Here is a 21,989-nt window from a genome sequence, read left to right on the forward strand (position 1 = left end):
CAGCATTTTTTTGTGTGTACGGAGTAATTGTGAGTTACTGTATTGTACTGGCAGCTCATTCCAAACTCGCTCTCAGAACTGTAGCTCCCTTAATATTTATTTAATTTTCACACCAATGTTTGTATGCTCTAAAGATTGTTTAGTGAAAATAACCTTTGCAAGTACACAAAGGACTCTTTATTGGAACAAAGGAAAATAATATAAGGTTCAGTAAACACCCTATTCCTGCAAGAATACTTACCATAATTAGGCTCTTTACACATTGCACCTCAATCTATTTTAAACTGGTGAGATTCTATTTGTTACAGGAGGATAAGAAAATGTTTATTCTATATGTAACGAGATAAACGCCGGGGGCGCTGTTTCCCACTGTGTTGAACGGTCTGCAGCAGAGCTATGGAGAACTGCTGTGGGTGGAGTTATAACATTTTCGAGCTTGCCATTTTGTCTTCTACTGCTTTGTGTGTACACATTTTTTTCTTTTTCCTTTTCTCAGTTGTATTCCATTATTACATGATTATGGAAAACGCAAGGGTGACCGAATCTCGTTATGCGGGCACTCCTGTCAATGTTGGTCGAGGTAGAGGTCTGTTAGTGACACCAGTTCCTTTCCCAGACATTAGCCCTAGCTCTACTTGGGTAGTGTAAACAATGGCATGGGCATAGAAGCAAATGCAGTTCCAGCTCTGAATGCACATGTGAATTATGCCAGTTCTGAAACTGCTCAGCCAATTAACACATCTACGCCAGTTTATACCAGTGATATAATGAGTCAGATGGGTAACATAGTACAGCAAGTAGGTCTGCAGCTTGCAGATAGTATCCTTGCACATTTAAATTTGCACAGTCACACAGAATCTGTATCAAAGCATACTCAGAATAATCACAACGATAGATTCACACCTGACCAGAATTCCGTGTCAAATACCTCACAGATCCAAGTTGTGCGTCAGAGGGAGGTCAAAAATCCTCCAATTTTCAGAGGCGACGCATCAGATACTGTTACGCTTGATGAGTGGGTGGAACTCATGAAAAACTTTATAAGAAAGGGGTTTCTGCCTACTGAAGAGCAAGGTGAAGAGATCTTAATCCACCTGAGAGGCAGAGCCAAAGATGTTGTTAAAGTGGGGATGCTGTCAAGCGGTTTAAATATCAGAACAAATCCTGATACAATCTACACACTATTACGCAAGCATTTCAGCTGCCAACAGTATTCTCCCATCCCACCGCAGGATTTCTACACTACTCTTCCAGAACCTCAGGAGGACACGTTTGAGTACTGGTTGCGCTTGAACCATACTGCAGATATCACAGCTGAATGTCTAAGGCAACAAGGAAAAATGCTGGACAATCAACTGATTGAAGTCACACGCATGTTCATCAGGAATTGTCCAAACTCAGATCTTGCGTTGACATTTCATTCAAAGACCATTGACAAATAGACAGCTTATGAAGTGCAAGAGATCCTGAATGAGTATCATTCAGAGAAAAATCTTAGAGCCACTGGTAACGGACATAGGTCAGGTGACTGTGGACAGGGGTTTTCTGTTAATGAAATGCATGTAAGTCCTAGGACATGCTCTGCGAAAGTTGAACAGGATTCAATTCAGACAAGGCAGTCAGAAAATATGGCTCTGGAAAAGGTAATCGACATGCTGGTGTCACGATGTGGAGCGGAACGAGGTGAATCTTAATGGGCATGAGACGAGATGGCGCACCTGGGACACGTGGAATGTAGGATTGATTTGTCGCATAGTTGGGGGAGCAAGAGTTTAACAGCGCAGGGGTTGACTATCTTGGTGATGGTGAAGGGGCCGAGGTAACAAGGGGAAAGCCTGCGGCAGGTGGTCTTTAGGGGAATATCTCTGGCAGCGAGCATGACTCTCTGCCCCACCCTGTACTTGGGAGCCTGAGAGCGTCTGCGGTCGGCCTGTGTCTTATATCTTCTGCCGACCCGTAACAGCGTTCTTGTTGTGGGCGTATTCCACCTAAGGCAGGAACTTGCTCCAGGAGGCGACATCTCGGGAGGCCATGCACCCGGCTACCTCGGGTAGCAAGGCTACCTTGAGGGACTGGTTCTTTCGGTCTGTCCGTTGGATTGGGGGTGAAAGCCTGAGGACAGACTGGGGGTGGCTCCAATGAGTCTACAGAACGCCTTCCAAAATTGTGATGTGAATTGGGGCCCACGGTCAGAGACAATGTCATTGGGGAGACCGTGCAACCTGAAAACGTGCGTTATCATGAGATCAGCGGTTTCTTTGGCGGATGGGAGCTTGGGCAGCGGAATGAAATGGGCGGCCTTAGAGAACCGATCCACCACGGTCATGATGCATGAGTGGCCTTCGGAGGAGGGTAACCCTGTGACAAAGTCCAGGGCAATGTTAGACCATGGACGAGATGGGATAGGTAATGGTCTGAGGAGGCCTGCCGGCGTGGTGTTGGCTTGGAATTCTTGGATCCAGGACGATAGGAGAGGACGAAGTTGAATCTGGCGAAGAACAGTGACCACCGAGCCTGGCGAGAGTTTAGCCTCTTGCTGTTCTGCAGATATTCGAGGTTCTTGTGGTCGGTCCAGACCAAAAATTTGGTCTCCATCCCCTCTAACCAGTGGTTTCATTCTTCTAGGGCCAGCATGATGGCCAGCAGTTCTCGATTGCCGATGCTGCAATTTGCCTCAGCAGGAGTTAAGCGGTGAGAGAAGAAAGAGCATGGGTGTAGCTTGTTGTCGTGTGCAGCTCTCTGGGAAAGAACCGACGATAAAAGTTGGCGAAACCCAAGAATCTTTGGAGTTCCTGTCTTGTGGTGGGCGTGGGCCAGTTTTTGACTGCATGGAGCTTGGCAGGCTCCATTTCGATGCCTGAGGGGCCAATAACGAATCCCAGGCAGGTGGTGGTTGTTGTGTGAAATTCGCACTTTTCTGCTTTGACGAAGAGATTGTTTTCTAACAGCACCCGTCGAACATGGTGTTGGTCCCCTAGGTCTCGGGAGAAGATTAAAATATCATCTAAATACACAAATACAAATAAATTCAGAAAATCTCTGAGGACATCATTGATGAGAGCCTGAAAGACGGCCGGGGCGTTGGTCAGGCCAAACGGGACCACCAGGTACTCATAGTGTCCTATTGGGGTATTAAAAGCAGTCTTCCATTCGTCACCCTCTCGGATTCGGACGGGGTGGTATGCATTGCTTAGGTCCAGTTTTGAAAAAATCTTTGCTTCCTGGAGAAGTTCAAAGGCGGTCTTCATTAACGGAAGGGGATAGCGGTTCTTTACTGTGATCTGGTTTAGGCCCCTATAATCGATGTATGGACGAAGGGACCCATTTTTTTTGCCCACGAAGAAGAAGCCGGCTCCTGCCGGGGAGGAGGAGGGACGAATGATCCCCGCCGCGAGGGACTCCGAGATGTAATGGTTCATAGCTTCACGTTCCCTGGGTGACAGAGAATATAGGTCGGCCCTTGGGGGGCGTGGTGCCTGGGAACAGGTCGATAGCGCAGTCATATGGTCGGTGGGGGGGCAGGGAGACAGCACGAGATTTACTGAAGACTTCCTTGAGATCATGGTACTCTGAAGGGACGGCTGTGAGATCCGGCGGTTCCTCCACAGATGCAGGGCTGAAGCAAGACATGGCTGCAGCTTGCAGGCAGGTAGTGGCGCATGACGGGTTCCAAGCTACGATTGTGTTTCTGACCCAATCGAGTTGAGGATTGTGACAGGTTAGCCAGGGCAGGCCCAGGACGACAGTAGCATGTGATCCCTCCATGATAAATAGTGAAGTTTGTTTTAAATGGTTGCCCGAGACCTTTAGCCCGATGAGGGGTGTTCTGTGTGTGATAGATGGGAGCGGGCTCCTGTCGAGTGCCTGAACTTTGAGGTGGATCTCCAAGGGTAGAGCAGGGATTCCTAGGGTCTTGGCAGAAGTCGCATTGATCAGGTTGCAGTCTGAACCTGAATCAATCAGTGCCTGCACCAGGTGGGTCTGTTGCTCGTGGATGAGGAAGACTGGAAACAGGCGGCGTTGATCTGGGAATCTTCCTGGTGTCACACCCTCCAATTCTCCCAGCTGGACTAGAAGATGCTCCTTTTTTACAGGACAGTTCTTGAGCTGATGACAAGATCTCCCACAGTAGAAGCACGCACCATCTTCTCTGCGTCGTCATCGTTCTTCAGGGGAAACGCGGGTCCTGTCCAGTCACATGGGTCTCTCCTGAGGATTAGTTTGAGAGGTCTCTGGGTGGCGAGAGTCTAGTTGGCTTTCAAAGGTGGAGGCGCGAATCTACTCGCCGGCTAGATCCATGAGATCTTAAAGCGACGAGGGAAGTTCTTGGGAGATCAACGTATCCTGGAGCGTCTCAGGAACGAGGTGAATCCAGGCGCAGATGAGTGACAGCAACATGAAAACAAGAGCGCGGTCGGAATGCGGAAGCGGAGGTCAATACCGGGAGATAAATCAGTGCAGCGTTTAAGCCAAATCGTTAAACGAGAGCAGTAGTCAGAAGGGGAGGCGTTTAATCGGTAACCGGGAAATCAATCAGCGAAGCAACAATCCAAAAAACGAGAAACAAAACCCGTGGTCAAAGCAAGGAAGCGCGAGGTCAAAGCCGGGAGATCAAAGAGCGAGGCAACAAAACCGAGACAAGAAACCGAAAGCAAAAACGAGAAACAAAGCGGACTTGGCAACGTGAAAGCAGGAAAAATAAATGCGAGAGAATCGAGGCAAAAATACACAAGATAATCCAGCGATTTAAGCAGCGTGCAGCGCGTGGTTAAATGCTGAAGTAATCAGACGGGGATTAGAGACAGGTGTGCAGACGGGGCGGAAACGGGGGCGTGGAAAAGGATACAGACAGACTAGGGTAAACATGAGCACATGGAGAAAGTGACAGCGTGGGAAAAAAGAGAGCACAAGGCAGACCGGACATAAATCATGACAGCTGAAATCATGACAGCTTTTTAATAAAGCACAGTAGTAATGCACAGGCAACTAAAGAGAACAGGAGGAAGAGCAACTTGCCTAGAATTGTAAGCCTGAGTGATACACCATGCTTAGTGTGCAAGGACACCTCACATTCAGCGTTTACTCACTGCAAAAATCATAGGCTCTGTTTCCAGTGTTTCTCGCCTGATCATCCAAGAAATCGCTGTCCAAAGGAAATGAAGGATGCTTGCTCACCCAACCAGCATTCGAACTGAGTAATCTACGTGCGAGGGAGGATCACGTAGATCTTGGGAACGAATCTCCCATATCCTGTTTCGATGATTTACATTTAGGCATTTGGCAGACGCTCTTATCCAGAGCGACTTACATTTTTATCTTATTACACATCTGAGCAGTTGAGGGTTAAGGGCCTTGCTCAAGGGCCCAACAGTGGCAACTTGGTGGTTGTGGGGTTTGAACCTGGGATCTTCCGAACCGTAGTCCAATGCCTTAACCACTGAGCTACCCCTGACCCCTGATGATGTGATGGATTGTGAGTCTTTAAGTCAAATGTTTAGTGATGTATCTTTTGACAAAACAGTCATCCTTCAGGTTGTACAAAGAGTTTCAAAAGCTGATAGCTTGTTTTACACTTCTGTCTCAGTTGAGAAGAATATTATCTTTAAAGCTTTAATCGACAGTGGATCAATGGCGTGTACTATCAGCAAGTCTGCTGAAGAAAGTCTGCTGACGAGTAACCCAGATATGACAAGTCAGTCTGCACAAGATATTGTCATTGTTGGTTGTGGTGGTCACCAAGTTACCCCTACCGCAATCTATGATCTTAAAGCCACAGTGTACGGCTGCTCCATGACAATTCCTGTTTTGGTTGTGCCTGGGCAGACCAAAGAGATGATTTTAGGCACAAACGTCATAAAACGACTTCTGATGCAATTGAGAGAAACCGATGGTTACTGGAGGCTCATGCTTAAGTCAAGTAACAACGAGAATTATGATTGCTCTATGTTTCTATCACTTTTCTCTAATACAGAACGATTGAGAGGTGAATCCATACCTGATAAAGTCGGTACTGTAAAATTGCGAAGGAGTGTGACTTTAGAGCCACAAACTGAACATCTGGTTTGGGGTAAGCTACCACAGTCTTCTGTCTTGTCAGTAGGCAGCACCGTGATTGTGGAACCAACAGAGTCCAAAGCGAGACCAAGACAAATACTGGTTGTAAGAGTCATAACACTACTATGAGGAGATGGTTCTATCCCTTTGAAAGTCATCAATCCCACTAATCACAGAGTTGTGTTGAAGAGAAATGCAAAAATAGCCGATGTGTCACCATGTATTACTGTTCAAGATTTACCGCTACCAGTTAAGAATCAGTCAAATCTGCAGTGTACAGGGGAACCGTCACCTCTTAGATCAAGTGATGAAATGACGCAGGTCTTGAGTGACTTGAACCTTGGCGATCTTGATTTGGAGTCATGTGAAGTGTCAGCCCTCTGGAAAGACAGGTTGTTACACATGATTGAGAAGTATGAGTAAGTTTTCTCAAGAGACAAAATGGATTGTGGAGAGGCTAAAGGCTTTGTCCATCGAATTAACCTCACTGATGACCAACCTTTCCGTTTCCCATACAGGCGTATACCTCCAAACCAGTATGCCAAACTGAGAACAGTGCTTAATGAGATGGAGGAAAAAGGTGTCATCCGCAAGTCACGTAGTGCGTCCCCTCTCGTTCTAGTTTGGAAGAAAAGTGGTGATCTCAGAATTTGCACTGACTTTAGGTGGTTGAATGCAAGAACTGTCAGAGACGCCTACCCCTTACCATACCAGTCAGATGTGTAAGCTGCTTTGGGTGGCAATGCGTTCTTTTCAACCATGGATCTTACCTCAGGGTATTATAATGTCCCTCTGGAAGAAAAGCACAAAAAGTATACTGCCTTCACTTCCCCATTTGGCCTACATGAGTATAATAGGCTTCCTCAAGGTCTCTCCAATAGCCCAGCCATTTTCATGAGAATGATGATGTCTGTCTTTGGAGATGAGAATTTCAGTAGTGTCCTCTGTTACCTTGACGATTTGATGGTGTTCGCTCCTTCGGAATCCATAGCCCTTCAACGTCTTGAAATGGTTCTCACGGTTGTTGTATCATAATCTGAAGCTGGCTCCAAAGAAATGTTGTTTCCTGAGGCGATCAGTGAAATTTCTTGGACACATAATAAGCGAGGAAGGAATGAAGACTGACCCTGGAAAAGTTGAGGCAATTAGCAAGATCCAAGCTTCTGATCTGGTGGAACCTGATGGAAAAACACCATGTCAGAAAAAGGTCAGGTCATTTCTGGGAATGGTTCTATATTATCAACATTTTATTTAAGGATGTTCAGCAAAAGCTAAACCTCTATTTAAGCTGACATCAGGTGCAATAAAACAGACTCCTGTCTCGAAAGGACGGAAACCAAGAAAGAAAGTTAGCTACCCCAAGCTATCTCCAGCTGACTGGACAACGGATTGTGAAGAAGCTCTGCACACCTTAAAACAGGAATTGACAAAGAATGTAACTCTGGCTCACCCAGACTTTAGCCAACATTTCGTTTTGACCATTGATGCATCGTTCGATGGAGTTGGAGCTGTATTGTCGCAAGTTCTGCCAGGTGGAGAGATTGCCAGACCTGTAGCCTTTGCAAGCAGAACTCTCTCTCGCTCACAAATGAACTATCCAGCTCACAGATTAGAGTTCTTTGCCTTAAAGTGGGCTATCTGTGAGAAGTTTAGCCATTGGCTTAGAGGACACCACTTTACGGCATGGACAGACAATAATCCTCTCACATATATTCTGACTAAACCTCGACTTGATGCATGTGAGCAGCGATGGGTGGCAAAGCTTGCTTCTTACAGTTTTGATTTGAAACATGTCCCGGGAACAAAAAATGTTGTCGCGGATGCTCTGAGCCAGGAGCCATTTGTTCAGTCATGCATAGGGAAGCGTCTTATCACTGAACCATACCTGTCTCTGTTAAAGGAAGTCAGTGGTATTGTTGACAATTCTGTTCAAAATGCCTTTATGTACGCAAGTAATCATCAGGTGGTGCAGGGAGTTACCGAATGTCCTCATGACACGACACCTCCAGGTTCTTCTGGAAGCCAGGAAGTTTCTGCGCTGTTGGTAGCACACGCTACGGGTGGTTTAAGCGAAGTGCTGGGGACAGTGCCAGTCATCCCGCAGCCAGAACAGGTTGACCCTCCTTTGTATCACAGCAACATCGTAACGGCACAGGGACAGGATAGTACTTTGTGTCGGATTTTGTATTACATTAAAAGATGTCGGAAACCATCTAAGAAAGAACAATCAAAGGAATCCACAGGTGTATGGAAATTCTTTAAGCACTATGACAAACTTGTCATCTCTAATGGAGTTCTATATAAGGTGAAGAGGGACCCGAAGCTAAACAAAAAAATGTATCTGTTTGTTGTACCTGCTTTTTTGAAAGTTCTCCATGGAATTCATGATGCAACGGGACATCAAGGGCGTAGTAGAACACTGTCACTTGCAGGACAACGATTCTTCTGGATTGGAATGAAAAATTATATTAATATTTATGTGAAGAATTGTCGACGATGTGTGGTCGGAAAAACCTTAGAACCCAATGCTTGTGCTCCATTAGAAAGTATTCAAACATCGGAACCCCTAGAATTGGTCTGTATCAATTTTTGGTCAGCAAAGGTCAGGGATGGAAAATCTGTGGATGTGCTGATTGTGACGGAAATGATTTTACGAAAATGGCCCATGCATTTCCGTGCCAGAATCAGTCAGCCAAGCAAGTTGCGAAAAGGCTCTGGAATGTTTTTTTTTTAGTCTATGGATTTCCTAAAAGAATTCATTCTGACCAAGGGGCTAATTTCGAGAGCAAGCTAATCAAAGAACTGTTGACCATGGCGGGTGTGGACAAGTCGCACACAACACCATACCGTCCGATGGGTAACGGCATTGCCGAGAGATTCAACAGAACTCTTGGAAGCATGATCAGGACATTGCCTTCTAAAGCAAAGTCAAAATGGCCTCAGATGTTGCATCAGCTTACCTTCTGTTACAACTGCACAGAGCATGAGACAACAGGTTTTGCGCCATTCTTTCTTATGTTTGGCAGAGTGCCTCGTCTCCCCATTGACGTCCTGTTTCAAAATGTGCTTCCCAATGAGGATGTGGTAGATTACAAAGATTTTGTCTCCAGGTTGAGAAGAGATTTGCGGGAAGCAGCTCACATTGCACAGATACACACTCTGAAAGAACAGGAACAACATGGCAGACTCTATAACAGAAAGGTGAAAGGCAGCCCACTGACTGTTGGTGATAGAGTACTGGTCGCGAACAGAGGTGAAAAAGGAAGAAGAAAAGTTGCTGACAAATGGGAGTCATCCCCATATGTAGTCATGGCTGTGTATCCGGACATCAATGTTTACAGAATCCAGGAAGTTAACCCGAACAAAGTGAGAGTGGTCCATAGAAATTTCTTGTTGCCTGTGAACTTCCTACCCATTGATGACCCTCAGGAACAGGATGGAAAGGACGATGTTGTGAATAATGAAATTGACCTTTAGGAAAACAAAGTTGACCATGATGCCAGAACTGCAAACTAGATATTACGTAATCTTGATGGCTTTGATGAGGATGAACGTACAAACTGTACGGACTTACCTGATGTGTCTAATTGTGTGTCAGGGATCTTGGATTCTGCACGTTCTGATGCTGGGGACCTGCAGGAAAGAAGTGGTGTCGAAAAGATTTGTGATGTTGAGAGAAGAGATGTAAATGTGACAAGTGATGCTGACTCGCCTGAAATAGGAGGTCAGGATTCTAACTCGATTCAAGGAGAACGAGTTAGTGATAATGTCACACAGGAGAATGTGGTGTGCACACAGCCGAGGCATGTTGAGGCCGCAGTAACTCAAACTAAGCTTGGCGGAGTCATTAAGCCTCCCAAAAGACTGATTTATGACATGAACAAACAACACATGGACAGTTCAGACTCTACAGTAAGTTCTTTAGTTTATTTAGTTAAAAGCATTTTCACATAAAAAAAAAGGTTACATTTTATTTCATGCTTCAGGTTGAGAACACTAGGGAAATAGTCTGATGTAGAGATTATAAATCAAATATGGAGTTAGTACATAATAGAAATCTTTTTGAGGTGTAACGGGCATCTCTTTAGTCTACCACGAGATTGAAGTTGGCGCCTCTCTAAATCTTTAGGTACTCCTCATGGGAGAATCTATGATTGACAGCTAGATTGTACTGCAAGTGCAATTTTTTCTCTCTCTCTCTCTGTTTTTTTATTGATCGAGGACATGAGGTTGCGGTTCTATGTATTTTTTTTTCTTTTTTTCCCCTCTCTCTACTGTTACATTTTTCTTATTATGGTATGTCCACATTAAGCAGGATTTAAGGGGGGTGTATGTAACGAGATAAATGTTACACAAATATAAATGAGTTCTGAAGTTCTGTAAGTAAATCCTGTGTTAATGTGAATGCGCTTCCTATTGGTTACGCCGGGGGCGCTGTTTCCCACTGTGTTGAACGGTCTGCAGCAGAGCTTTGGAGAACTGCTGTGGGTGGAGTTATAACATTTTCGAGCTTGCCATTTTGTCTCCTACTGCTTTGTGTGCAGAGCTATGGAGAACTGTTGTGGGAATCAAATAAATTGCGACATCATCCAAGTTCTGAGTGTGTGTGCTGATGACGGGTGGGACAAACCGGGTCAGAGAAAGAAAAATCAAGAAGGTCACATATATGCATGACAAAACAACTTAATAAACATTATTTGACATAAAGATGTATTTCTACACACAGTAAAGTATTGTTTGGTACAAAGTGTAGTTTTTATTTTTAAATTCTTTACAAAACTTGTTACAATGTTACGAGTAAAAATTGTTTTATATTATGGTGGAATACTTGTTTTATATTACACTGACAAAGTCAAAGCAAATTTTCCCCATAAGAAATAATGGAAACTCTGACAATTCTTTCCACAGCCCAAATATTCATATAAAATAATTAATATAAAATGTAAAAACAACACAAATTAACCTGCACTTGCCGACATACCAGTGTTTCTGTTAGTGTGTGTTTGTGCGTGTGTATGAAGCTAAAGTAAGATGAGAAGGAATGACATCCCCCCCTTTTCCCTCCCTCCTTCCCTCCCTCCCTCTCATCTTATACATTAGCCCTCCCCCTTCTCTTATTTGAGGGGGCTGAGTGGGACGACTTTTACACACACACACACACGCACACACACACACACATGCACACTAAAGGAAACACTGCTCTACACTCTAAAAAGAAATGTTTAGACTTAACAAAAAAAATTAACGCAACGTTTTGCATTAGTCTTTTTGAGTTATGACAACTTCATTTGAAATTATTTTGAACCAACAAGCTTCTTTGCGTTGGGGGAATTAGCTTTTCCTCTTCAGTCAAAGATTATTTTAATTACCCCTTACTTATTAACTGTTAGACAAAAGGCAAGTTTTTAAGTTGATAACTCGTATAAATTATGTTGCTCCAAATGGCTTTACCATATTGTTTTAAAGCAATTTGATATGTCGTTTAATTACTATAATAATTTATACAAAATTTCAAATAGCATCCATTTAAAAAATTAAGTGACTCCAAATAGATTTTTTTTTTTTCAGGTTTCTTTTTATGTAGGGTTTTTTTGGTTTTTGTTAATGTAGTAGATAAAAAAAAGACATTAGTTCAACCATTATTTTTGTGCAAATAGCTTTTATTTTTAACTGCAGTTGAGTATGTGAACAAATTATATATAAATCTTGCACAAAATGCAAATAAAAAAACTCAAAATTCAACTGGTCCTCTTTAAGAATAACTAAGCATAATAAATTATGCTATCACAAAAAAGTTAGGCAAATCTCTATAAATATAACAGTCAAAAGCCAAGTAGCAGGTCATAGAACATTCCAAGAGACTAAGCTCTGAATGACACCAGTCATTTCCAATGAGAGAGATAAATTTACAGTTTGCACTCACAGCCCATTTTTTAAAACAATATTAACAAACTTAACAACACACTAATCTAATTAGATTGATAATGTCTATTGAATAACTATTGATGCAAAATATTAATTTCAGGTGGACACATACACCTCAGTGATACTGTCAGAATCACAATGCCAACATTTAACATACCCTTTAATGTTATGAAAAATACCACAAACCCCAGACAAATATTAACTTTGAATTGTATTACAAAAGTAACTAAAAGGCAAACTAAAATAAAAGAAACACTCTGCTTTTACTTCTTTGCTACTACAATTTGCCTACAGTGGAAGCACACAGCCATCTATGTGAATGAACAAAAGACTTTTAAAAACGTGGCTGTGACTGAAATTAGTTAACATTATGTAGCTTACAGTCAAATGGTCAAATTAGCAAAACTTGAATAATGTTTTTCCAAACAGCTTTCTTGCTCAGCAGATATCTCAATGAAACAAGTGCAAATTCATTACTTTAGTAGAACTATTAGATGTAAATTGAAGTTTTACTCACCATGAAATTTTGCTTATATTGAGTTTGGTTAGCCTATAAGTCTGCTAACACACAATCTTACCACTGGAACACATCCAGGCATAGGGGGTAGGATATAACTTAAAAAAATTAACTTATTATGCCAACTTTTTAAAGTTAAGACAACTTAAATTTTGTTTTCAACCCATTAACAATTAAATTTGAGTTTAAATTACATGCAAAATTAAGTTAATATAATTACCAGCATTATTATTTGATCACAACTTATAAAAATAAAGTTTGCAACTTAGAAAGTTCATCTAAATCAATTAATTAGAATGTTTAACTTGCATCCATGTATTAAATCAAGTCGTGGTAAAAGGTCCTCTGAGTTAGTTTTTAGAGGAAACAATAAACTAATAACACATGAGCGCACACATACTACCATAATCACTGCTGTAAAGTAAAAACAACACAAATTACAGAGATGGAGCAGTGTGTGTGTGAAAGAGAAAGGAAGAGAGAAGGAGCGCACACACTGATTCCATCTCACACTTTCTCTAATTACACTTGCTTTTGCTTTACACACGTAGGCAGGTGTGTTATAATAAACAGCACGCTCACGCCTGAAAGGACAACTTTCACACACACATACAAACAGAAAATAAAAAATGCTTTATGCACACATACATGGTCACAGTGTTATAGTAAGCAGTACACGCGCGCACTGAAGTTGACTATACGAGTGGCACATGCGCACTGAGACAGAGCATCGGAGATGATTACCTATTCAGCAGCGCACAAGAGAGAGAAGAACCATTGGCTCAGTTGTGATCATGTGACAAGGAGCGCATGCATGTCACATGATACTCGATGATCCTTGGCACTCATATATCAAGACATGCTCATTGAACGTACTTAAGGTTACTCGCAATCAGAGGTTCCACTATAATATATAATATATATTATATTATATTATATTATATTATATTATATTATATTATATTATATTATAGTGTACCTGAGATAAAACAAAGTATATATTTCTTACAACTACAGAATTTGGAAGAAATATATAATGCATGTACATGCATGATATGTAATATTATCTATGCACTTTGCTTTGGGCAACTGAAGAATAGACAGCACGTGGATCCACCTTTTCATCGTGTCTTTTGGTCCGTCTGGTTTTCATTTTAGAAAACTGTAGTGCAGCGTAAGTCACAGCGTCAGATTCACCAGCCTGCGGGAACAAAGAAGATGCACAAAGATAATAAAATATAAATATAAATAAATAATAAATCAGGCAAATAACAAATCTAGCATATTTTCTCTAGATGTTTTTATTGAGCTAAGGTAAAGATTAATAGAGATGTAAAGTTAGATTATAACGTAAAGATTAATAGAGATTATAGATAACGTTAAAGAACATGTTCTTTCATTCTTCATGTATTTATCAAGTATAACGTTTCTTACTTGTATTGTTATTATATTAATTCAAATTATAGTTATTAATTGTAATCCATGCAATTAGTCACTTAAATGAAAACATTTAATACAAACCTATAAAACACAAAACCAAGCAGTCTATAAATAATATCAATGTAATACTACCTGAATATGGTAAATGGTGGTATTAATGATAAACAATAATTAATAAACAAAGAATAAGTATACTTTTATGTATGTAATAAAGCTAATACTTTAGTGGCCAGATAATATTAATTACTTAAATAAATCATTTTTACAGTTTAAGAACCCATGCTTATATGTAATTAAATAAGAGTGAACTGTTTCTTTTAAATATCATGTACAAACTATACTTTTACCTAATGTTTTTGCATAATTTAACAGTTTGGGTATTTCATTTCTTTAAAAAATATCAAGAATTAAAATCCATTTCCATTAGTTTCACAAATAATCTAATAAGAGACATGAAAATAAATAAAAAATAAATCAAACCATGAGCTTTATTCCTATATTTTATTATTAACAGCATTGAAAATACAAAAAGCCCATTTGCTATAATATTTTGCCATTTGTCTTCAACTTAAAAGTTTTCACTGAATGGTTAAATTTTTAAGTTATTCAATTCAATTTTATTTGTATAGCGCTTTTAACAAATGGCATTGTCCCAAAGCAGCTTTACCCAATAAAAAAAAAATTATGATATCAAGATATTGATTTCTGTTACAGAATAAATCAATTTAATCATTCTATATTACTCAGACTTACCTTGTTATCTTCAGCTACAGCACCTAATGCAATGAATTATTATTATTATTATTATTATTATTATTATTATTATTATTATTATATTATTATTATTATTATTATTATTATTATTATAGAAGTAATATTTGACCTGTGTGAGTTTTTCTGTGTTTCAGTATGATGAAGACCAGGACGCTGAAAAGAATCACACTCATTGCACCAAACGCCACAGTCAGCATGAAGAACACAGCAGGAGAGTCTGAACCTTGGAGAGAAACATTAAAGAAAACATTTCGATCATTAAACCTGCATTATACAGTATTGGAATTTAAACATGTACAGAAATTTATGTTAGAAAAAGAAACAACCAGCCTGTTGCTTTGTCCTTGGAAAACAGAATATTTACAACTGAACAAAGAAAGATTTAACATTTATAACCTCATTTATCTTAATCAACTTTTACAAAACCTACTGACTACTGTATAAATTTACCCTTCACATGTAAAGAGGTCGAGTTACTAAAGAACATCTTGACCTGTTCCATGTAGCTGCAGTAATAGAGTCCTGTATCAGAGACATTTACTGCAGTGATGGTGAGAGACGTGTTCTTATCATGAACAGACATCACTATTCTCTCACTCTCAGTAAAGAAGTAACACGCTGTTAATGAATCTGGGATTATAAATTTTTTACACCCAATAGGAAGTGGAACTGAATCACTCGTGTGTTTAAACCAGAAGATGTGTCCTGTAACACTCAGATCATGTTGGCACCAAATAGTGACTTTATCTCCAACTTCTGCTTCTAAAGTTAAAAAGCACAGAATCTCTGAGAGCAAACCTGCAAAACACACACACACACACACACACACACACACACACACACACACCTCATTTATAACATAGCACATATTTTATTTTCATACAAGGAATATTATAATTTATTAAGCAATATTAATAAATGCAATTTTTTTTTTAAATGGCATATTCTCAGTAACGTTACATCTTAGACAAAATCTTTTTCTTTCTATTTTCGGAACTTGCACTTTTCTGAATAATCAAATTGTTAATTATACATTCATGTCATGAGTATTGTACTACTGTATTGTATCAACTTGAAAATAATTTATTAAATCCATCATTAAGATGATTAAGACTTACCCATGACACAGAGAAACACAGGCAGAGTTTTAACCTGGACCATTGTGTATCAGCCGAGAGACAAAGAAGAAACGGTCTGATGGGTTAAACTAACACTGGTTTATCTGTGTGTAAGGGGTGTGGAGATTGTGCAGCTTACAACACCTAGGAAAAACAGAAGATACAAAACCTAACCTACCTAAAATAGATGTTTTTCCTCATCATTATTTCTGTAAAAAATTATTTGACATATACATGTTCATTCAGATACAATGTCAAGTTTACTACAAACATGAAAATGTATAAGATGTAGAGTTTATCGTGAAAATGTTATAATGAATTTATATATTAGATGTTTGATATATGTTTGAGAAATTACTCAAGTTTATTAATATGTTTATTTATATGTATGTATACCCTGTAGTACCCTGGCGCTATGCATTCTGTACTTCAGATAATATGTCAGTTGTACAGTAAGTGTAGAGCAGAATGTGCTGAAATGGGCTCACAGCCCCAGATCCTCCTGTGTTTCATCCATTATAAAGTGTTTACTGAAGATCAATTTACAGATAATAAATTTTTCCAATAACCTATACACCAGTTTAATATCTGTCTGTATCAAAGTTAAGATGACCTGAATATTTCATTGGGTTGCAGTGTCGTGCTCCCACAGTGATGTATTACAGAGGAAAAGACCTTTACTCAGTTTTTATTGCAGAGTGACCTCAATTTAATTATGCAAACTAATTATATTAATTAAGCCATTTTATAATGCATCATCTTGGGAATCTAAATGTGTTGGATATATTTCCAACTATTTTAAAAATATATAATATATATTTTAAATATAATTATCAGTAGTGTGAACTGGTCTATAAAAAAAGGTATAAACTATAAACAACAGGTATTAGAAAATAATAAAAAAAAAAATCTTCTTTTTTTCCTCTTCTTCTTTTTGCAAAACAAATAATGGAAATAGTGTGGACGGTAGCAAAGCAGTTGGTGGGTAAAACCAGATGAACCGCAGATGAGGGTGTCAATTCTCACAGTTCAGATGCAGCATCATGCGTGCAAACGTACCATGTGTGAGGTCTGTGGTCAGAAAACAGTCATATGATAAAAATAAACATGGCTGCAGTGTTCAAGGTAAAATGTGTGGTTTAAAACATGGCCTTAAAAAAACTACAAGATAGTTGAGAGGATAAAGAAATTTAGGTGGCTATAACATCATTTTATTATTGGCCTAGAAAATACCCCATAATATTCCCAAAATATTCCATAATGACAAGGTAAAACATTTTAAATTTTTTTGTTTGTTGATATTTTGATTCAGTACTATATAGAAGCAGAATTAGAAACAGTTTTAGCTTTTGTACGCTGTTACGTTTCTGAATTGGTGGGTGTGTTTTGAACATCATGTGGATTATCAGCGCGTTTTCCACCTAACAACAGACAATTTCTTCTTTTAAACTTTGGTAAGTGCATATATTTATATCGAAGTCCTTTGTAGAAATTGTCTTAACATAAATGAGCGTTATTACTGTATATGGCGCTCTTTGGGAAGTACATAGAGCTTGGTGCAATTGTTTAAACCTTAGACAGTGAAAAAGCTGGAAGGCTTTCTAGTATGCAGTATTTGTGCCAAAAATGTGTCTGTAATCTTTTCATTTTATCTTTCAGAACACATTCTCTCAATATCCTCCCGGATAAACGCATTTCCAGATTTCTTCGCAGGACCTCAAACTTTGCCATTTCATGTAAGTAAACATTTACAATGCAGTATTTTTTTTACGATTTTTAAGAACAAAGTATGAAGTTATGGCAAAAAAAAAAGCTTGGTATAACCTTACTAGTTTACTTTTTTATGTAAGACTATTCATAACCTTTTCCCCCATTTCATTAAATGTTCATTAAGTATAGATGGTTCTCATGGGATACAATTAAGTAAAATGACTATTGAATATTTCCTTGCAAACCTATACTTGGTCAGATTAGCTCTTAAAACAGTGTGCAATAATGTTCAAAGGTTTTAGATCATCATCATTATTATTATTATTATTTAAAGAGTTTTATGTTCATCAATGCTACATTTATTTGACCAAAAGTAAAATACTACATTTATTTAATATAGTAAAACTGAAATAATGTGTAATAATGTTACAATTCTTTATTTATTTATTTATTTATTATTATTATTATTATTATTATTATTATTATTATTATTAAAATTGGCAAAAAAGTTATAACTCTCTATACAAAACTATCAATACTGTACTTTTTTCCACTATCAGATCTTCATATTAGAGGGATTTCTGAAGACCATGTGACACTAAAGACTTAAGTAATAATGCTGAAAATTCAGCTTAATGGCACAGCAATAAATTACAGGTTTAAGCACAGAACATTCCAGTAGAAAACAGTTATTTAATATCTTGAATGAATCATCACCTTGTGCACATGTAAAATTGAGAGAACAGGACAGAAAGATTTGATACTGAGACACTTGAGCACAAACTTGCACATCTTTTTTTCTATGCAAACAGTATTGCATATTTCAAAATCTTTCTCTCATAATTAGTCTCCCTAACGTTAAATGTTATAAATTCCTGCAAGTTTAACAAAAGTGACAATGCATAACATCAGCGCCCTTTTTTCAGACTTCAAATATTGTGGCTCACTGAATGAAAACTGCCCTGGAAGGTCTACCTGTGTTTATCTGTAATGATTTATCTGCACTATTCAGAACATGTCGGGTGAGTATGTTGCATTGATCTGCAGGCACTTTCACAAAAATGTAACACTTTTAATGTTTGTGTTGACCTTAAGATATTTTTATTCTTATTCATTTGAATTCGGACTCTTATTTTACTTTAGCTGATCATCTCAAACTTATATAGCTCAGAGACAACAGATTTAAGGGATTTATAAGGTGTTTCTTTCTGTACATTTGGTCTACATTAATCTAGTAGGATCCAAGACTTTCATGGAACAAAAAGAAATATAATGATATAAAAAAGATGGATCTCAAAAGTGATTTTTTTGTACTCTTTATTACATTAGAGCTGTACTCCTGACAACAGAGACCAGAGGGATGAAACTGGGCTTTCCTATTGTGATTGAAGATGATGACTCCCCTACCACTTTGACCAGTGTCATAAACGTTGCTGTTGTGTTGGAGGAAGAGATAGTTTTGCAAGATGCTCCAGATCTGCATTCTGCTGTTGCTTAACAGTTTGGCCTTTGACCTGTTTGCCTTGGATTTTCAGTCCAAAAAAAATCTGAAGTACACTTTTGAGGTTATTGAGAAGGTGTTCATGAAACTGGGCACTCACTGCTCTGCAAGAGTATATTCCCTTAAGACTTAACTTCTGCTATGACTTAGCTTTTGTGAGCTGTTTTCAGACTTCAAATGTTGAAGTCTGAAAAGCCACAAATGTTGTGGCTCACTGAATGAAACCTGGGGTCCGTTCTTCGTACGTCGCTAACTCAGTTAGCTGGATTTGATTGTTGTGGATTTGTCCTGATCTTGGATTGTTTCGTTCTTCGATGCGCTTCTCGCATTTGATTTCATAGCAACAGATCCGTGAGCTTGATCCTGCTCGGAAGCAGGTTTATTTCATGTAAACAGGATTTAGGCTCCTGGCGGGTTATGATTGGTTGAAACGACGAGGTCACATCTGATTGGTTAAAGAGCACGACTGACACGGACTGACTCGCATGGGAAAAGAGAAGTATCTTGCATATATACCAATATATATATAATTGCTATTAAATATTATATTAGAAGATAAATTCATAGGTTTATTATTATCAAATATGAGGTTCCTATTATAATAAACCCCAGGTACGAGACAGCCGTCAAGACCATTAATACAAATTCTTGTATAATGTTTATTTTGTAACACATTTATTTTTCAGGGGTTTGTCATAAATATGCAAATAAATATTTATATATAATAAAAATAAATATTTTTTATAATGGTAAATTGAACGAAACAAATTTTAACAATATAAAAGCATACATGTTGTATTTGAAAAATAATATTGCTTATTTTATTTTATTGTCTCATGTAATTTGTAAACTATTAACCTATGAATTTATGTTCTAATATAATATTTGATAGCGATTATGGAGGGGGGGCAATTCCATGGCAGGGGAGCATTTCAGCGCATAACACGTGTTACAAATAAAGTTGAGCCGCTCTTTTACCATTTCGTCAACTAATCAAAGGGCTTGTGATCAGTGTTTCTACTGTCGATACATATCGCCTTTTAAACCAACGCACGAGCGCGCAATAATCCTAGACAACTCAATCCAGCTCTACTAATCATCAACAACAGGTGAGCTCGAAGAACCGACTTAGCCGGATCGTAATTAGCACGATGATCTCATCTTAGATGTGTCAGTTCATCTCGGATGTGTCAAGCGACGTACAAAGAATGGACCCCTGCCCTGAAAGGTCTTCCAGTGTTTATTATTGATGTTTATTATTATTATTATTATTATTATTATTATTATTATGTACTTTTTTTCCCTTGTTCTGTGCAGTTTAGACTGTGATGGGCATTTTGCCATCTTTCAGCACAAATTCTACATTACATGATTCCCTGGTTCTGAGAAGGTGCTCTCGAGCTGTTTTATTATTCTTATTCTTATTATTATTATGTACTCTTTTCCTTGTTTTGTGAAGTTTAGACTGCAAAAGTCTTTTTGCCATGTTTCTTTTAGTTTAATTTTATTTGAAGGTCAAGGAATGTGGATGCAATGTGTTACTTTTGGTTTAAAATAAAATTTTAATTTTTTGGGATGTAAAATTATTACATTGTGTTAAATGTTAATAAAAAAAACTGCTTCAGTAAATTTAAACACGTATTTTAAGTTGACATTTATTAAATTAGTAAGTCTTTGAAACTATCAAAACACTTTAAACTTAACAAAATAATATAAGTTGGGAGGCATGCGACGTTACTCAGAAAATTAAGTTAAATCAACAATTTGGGTTAAAAGTTGACTTAAATTAAAATTTTTACTTTTTTAAATTATGTCAACAACTTGGGTTGAAATTTTGAGTTAAGTCAACATTTTATTTTTTACAGTGATAAGGTGGTTTTTCGTCTTTAGGTTCTCCTATCTCCATGGAGGACCTGTGAAGCTCTGTTAGGGTGGCCATTGGGCTCTTGGTCACCACCCTGACTTGAGCCCTTCTAGCCAGGTAATTGACTTTGGTTAGATAGGACTTGGAAAAATCCTGGTACGCCTACTGTATGCTCTTTAAATTTCACAATCATGTAGGTCACTGTGCTTCTAGGAATATCTCATGCTTTTAATGTCGTGACCCAACATCAAATTTAAATTATGTGTTTAAAAATTCATTAACAAGTTTGACTCACCCAAATAAAAGGGCTCCATGTATGCATGATTGTGAAACTCATTTAACACATCTATTACACGGCACCAGCACCTGGTTCACTTTGGTGGAAAAGGGATAATAAAGGACTTAAAGGATCTACTGCTAAAGTCTTGGCATCACATACGACAGCACACATTGAGAGGTCTTGTGCAGTCTAGGTCTCAATGTGTCAGAGCTGATTTAGTCTCAGGGACATACATGATATTATAGAGGTGGTTTCAATGATATGACTGATTGGTGTAGACACACAATTCTTTACATTCCTGACTTTCTTAACAGTACTTTCTTGGTATCTGCAACCTCTGACTCCATCACTTCCTTTGCTGTTGCCTTAGAGTTATTTAAAACCAATGTGTTGCTAAGCCGAGTTAACTGAAATTCTGGGTAGTTTTACCTCTTGGCTTGGTGTGTTTGGGCAGGTCTGAACATAGAAACATAAACTCTGGAGCACTCAGTTAGGCAGGTTACGGCTTCTGTCTAAACCAACTAGAAAGCAGTACTTTACGAGTTTGATCTTCTACAGAATTAGCCACAGAGCCCCTCTGGTTAACTCTTTATACCACTGGTAAAACCTTGTGACAAATTAAACCAATTTCCGGTGTTTTTTTGGACTGCTAAGATGCAGTCAATTTGGTGTATGTATCATTTGCCCCACTGATTTTCTGATAAAGTAATGTAAACAGAAATAAACTTGTTTCTAATCTACTATTTTCTAATTACATTTGATGTGAAAGATATATCTTAGTTGACTTGCTAAAACATTTACAAATT

The sequence above is a fragment of the Clarias gariepinus genome, chromosome 21 (assembly GCF_024256425.1).
Source record: "Clarias gariepinus isolate MV-2021 ecotype Netherlands chromosome 21, CGAR_prim_01v2, whole genome shotgun sequence".
Lineage (NCBI taxonomy): Eukaryota > Metazoa > Chordata > Actinopteri > Siluriformes > Clariidae > Clarias > Clarias gariepinus.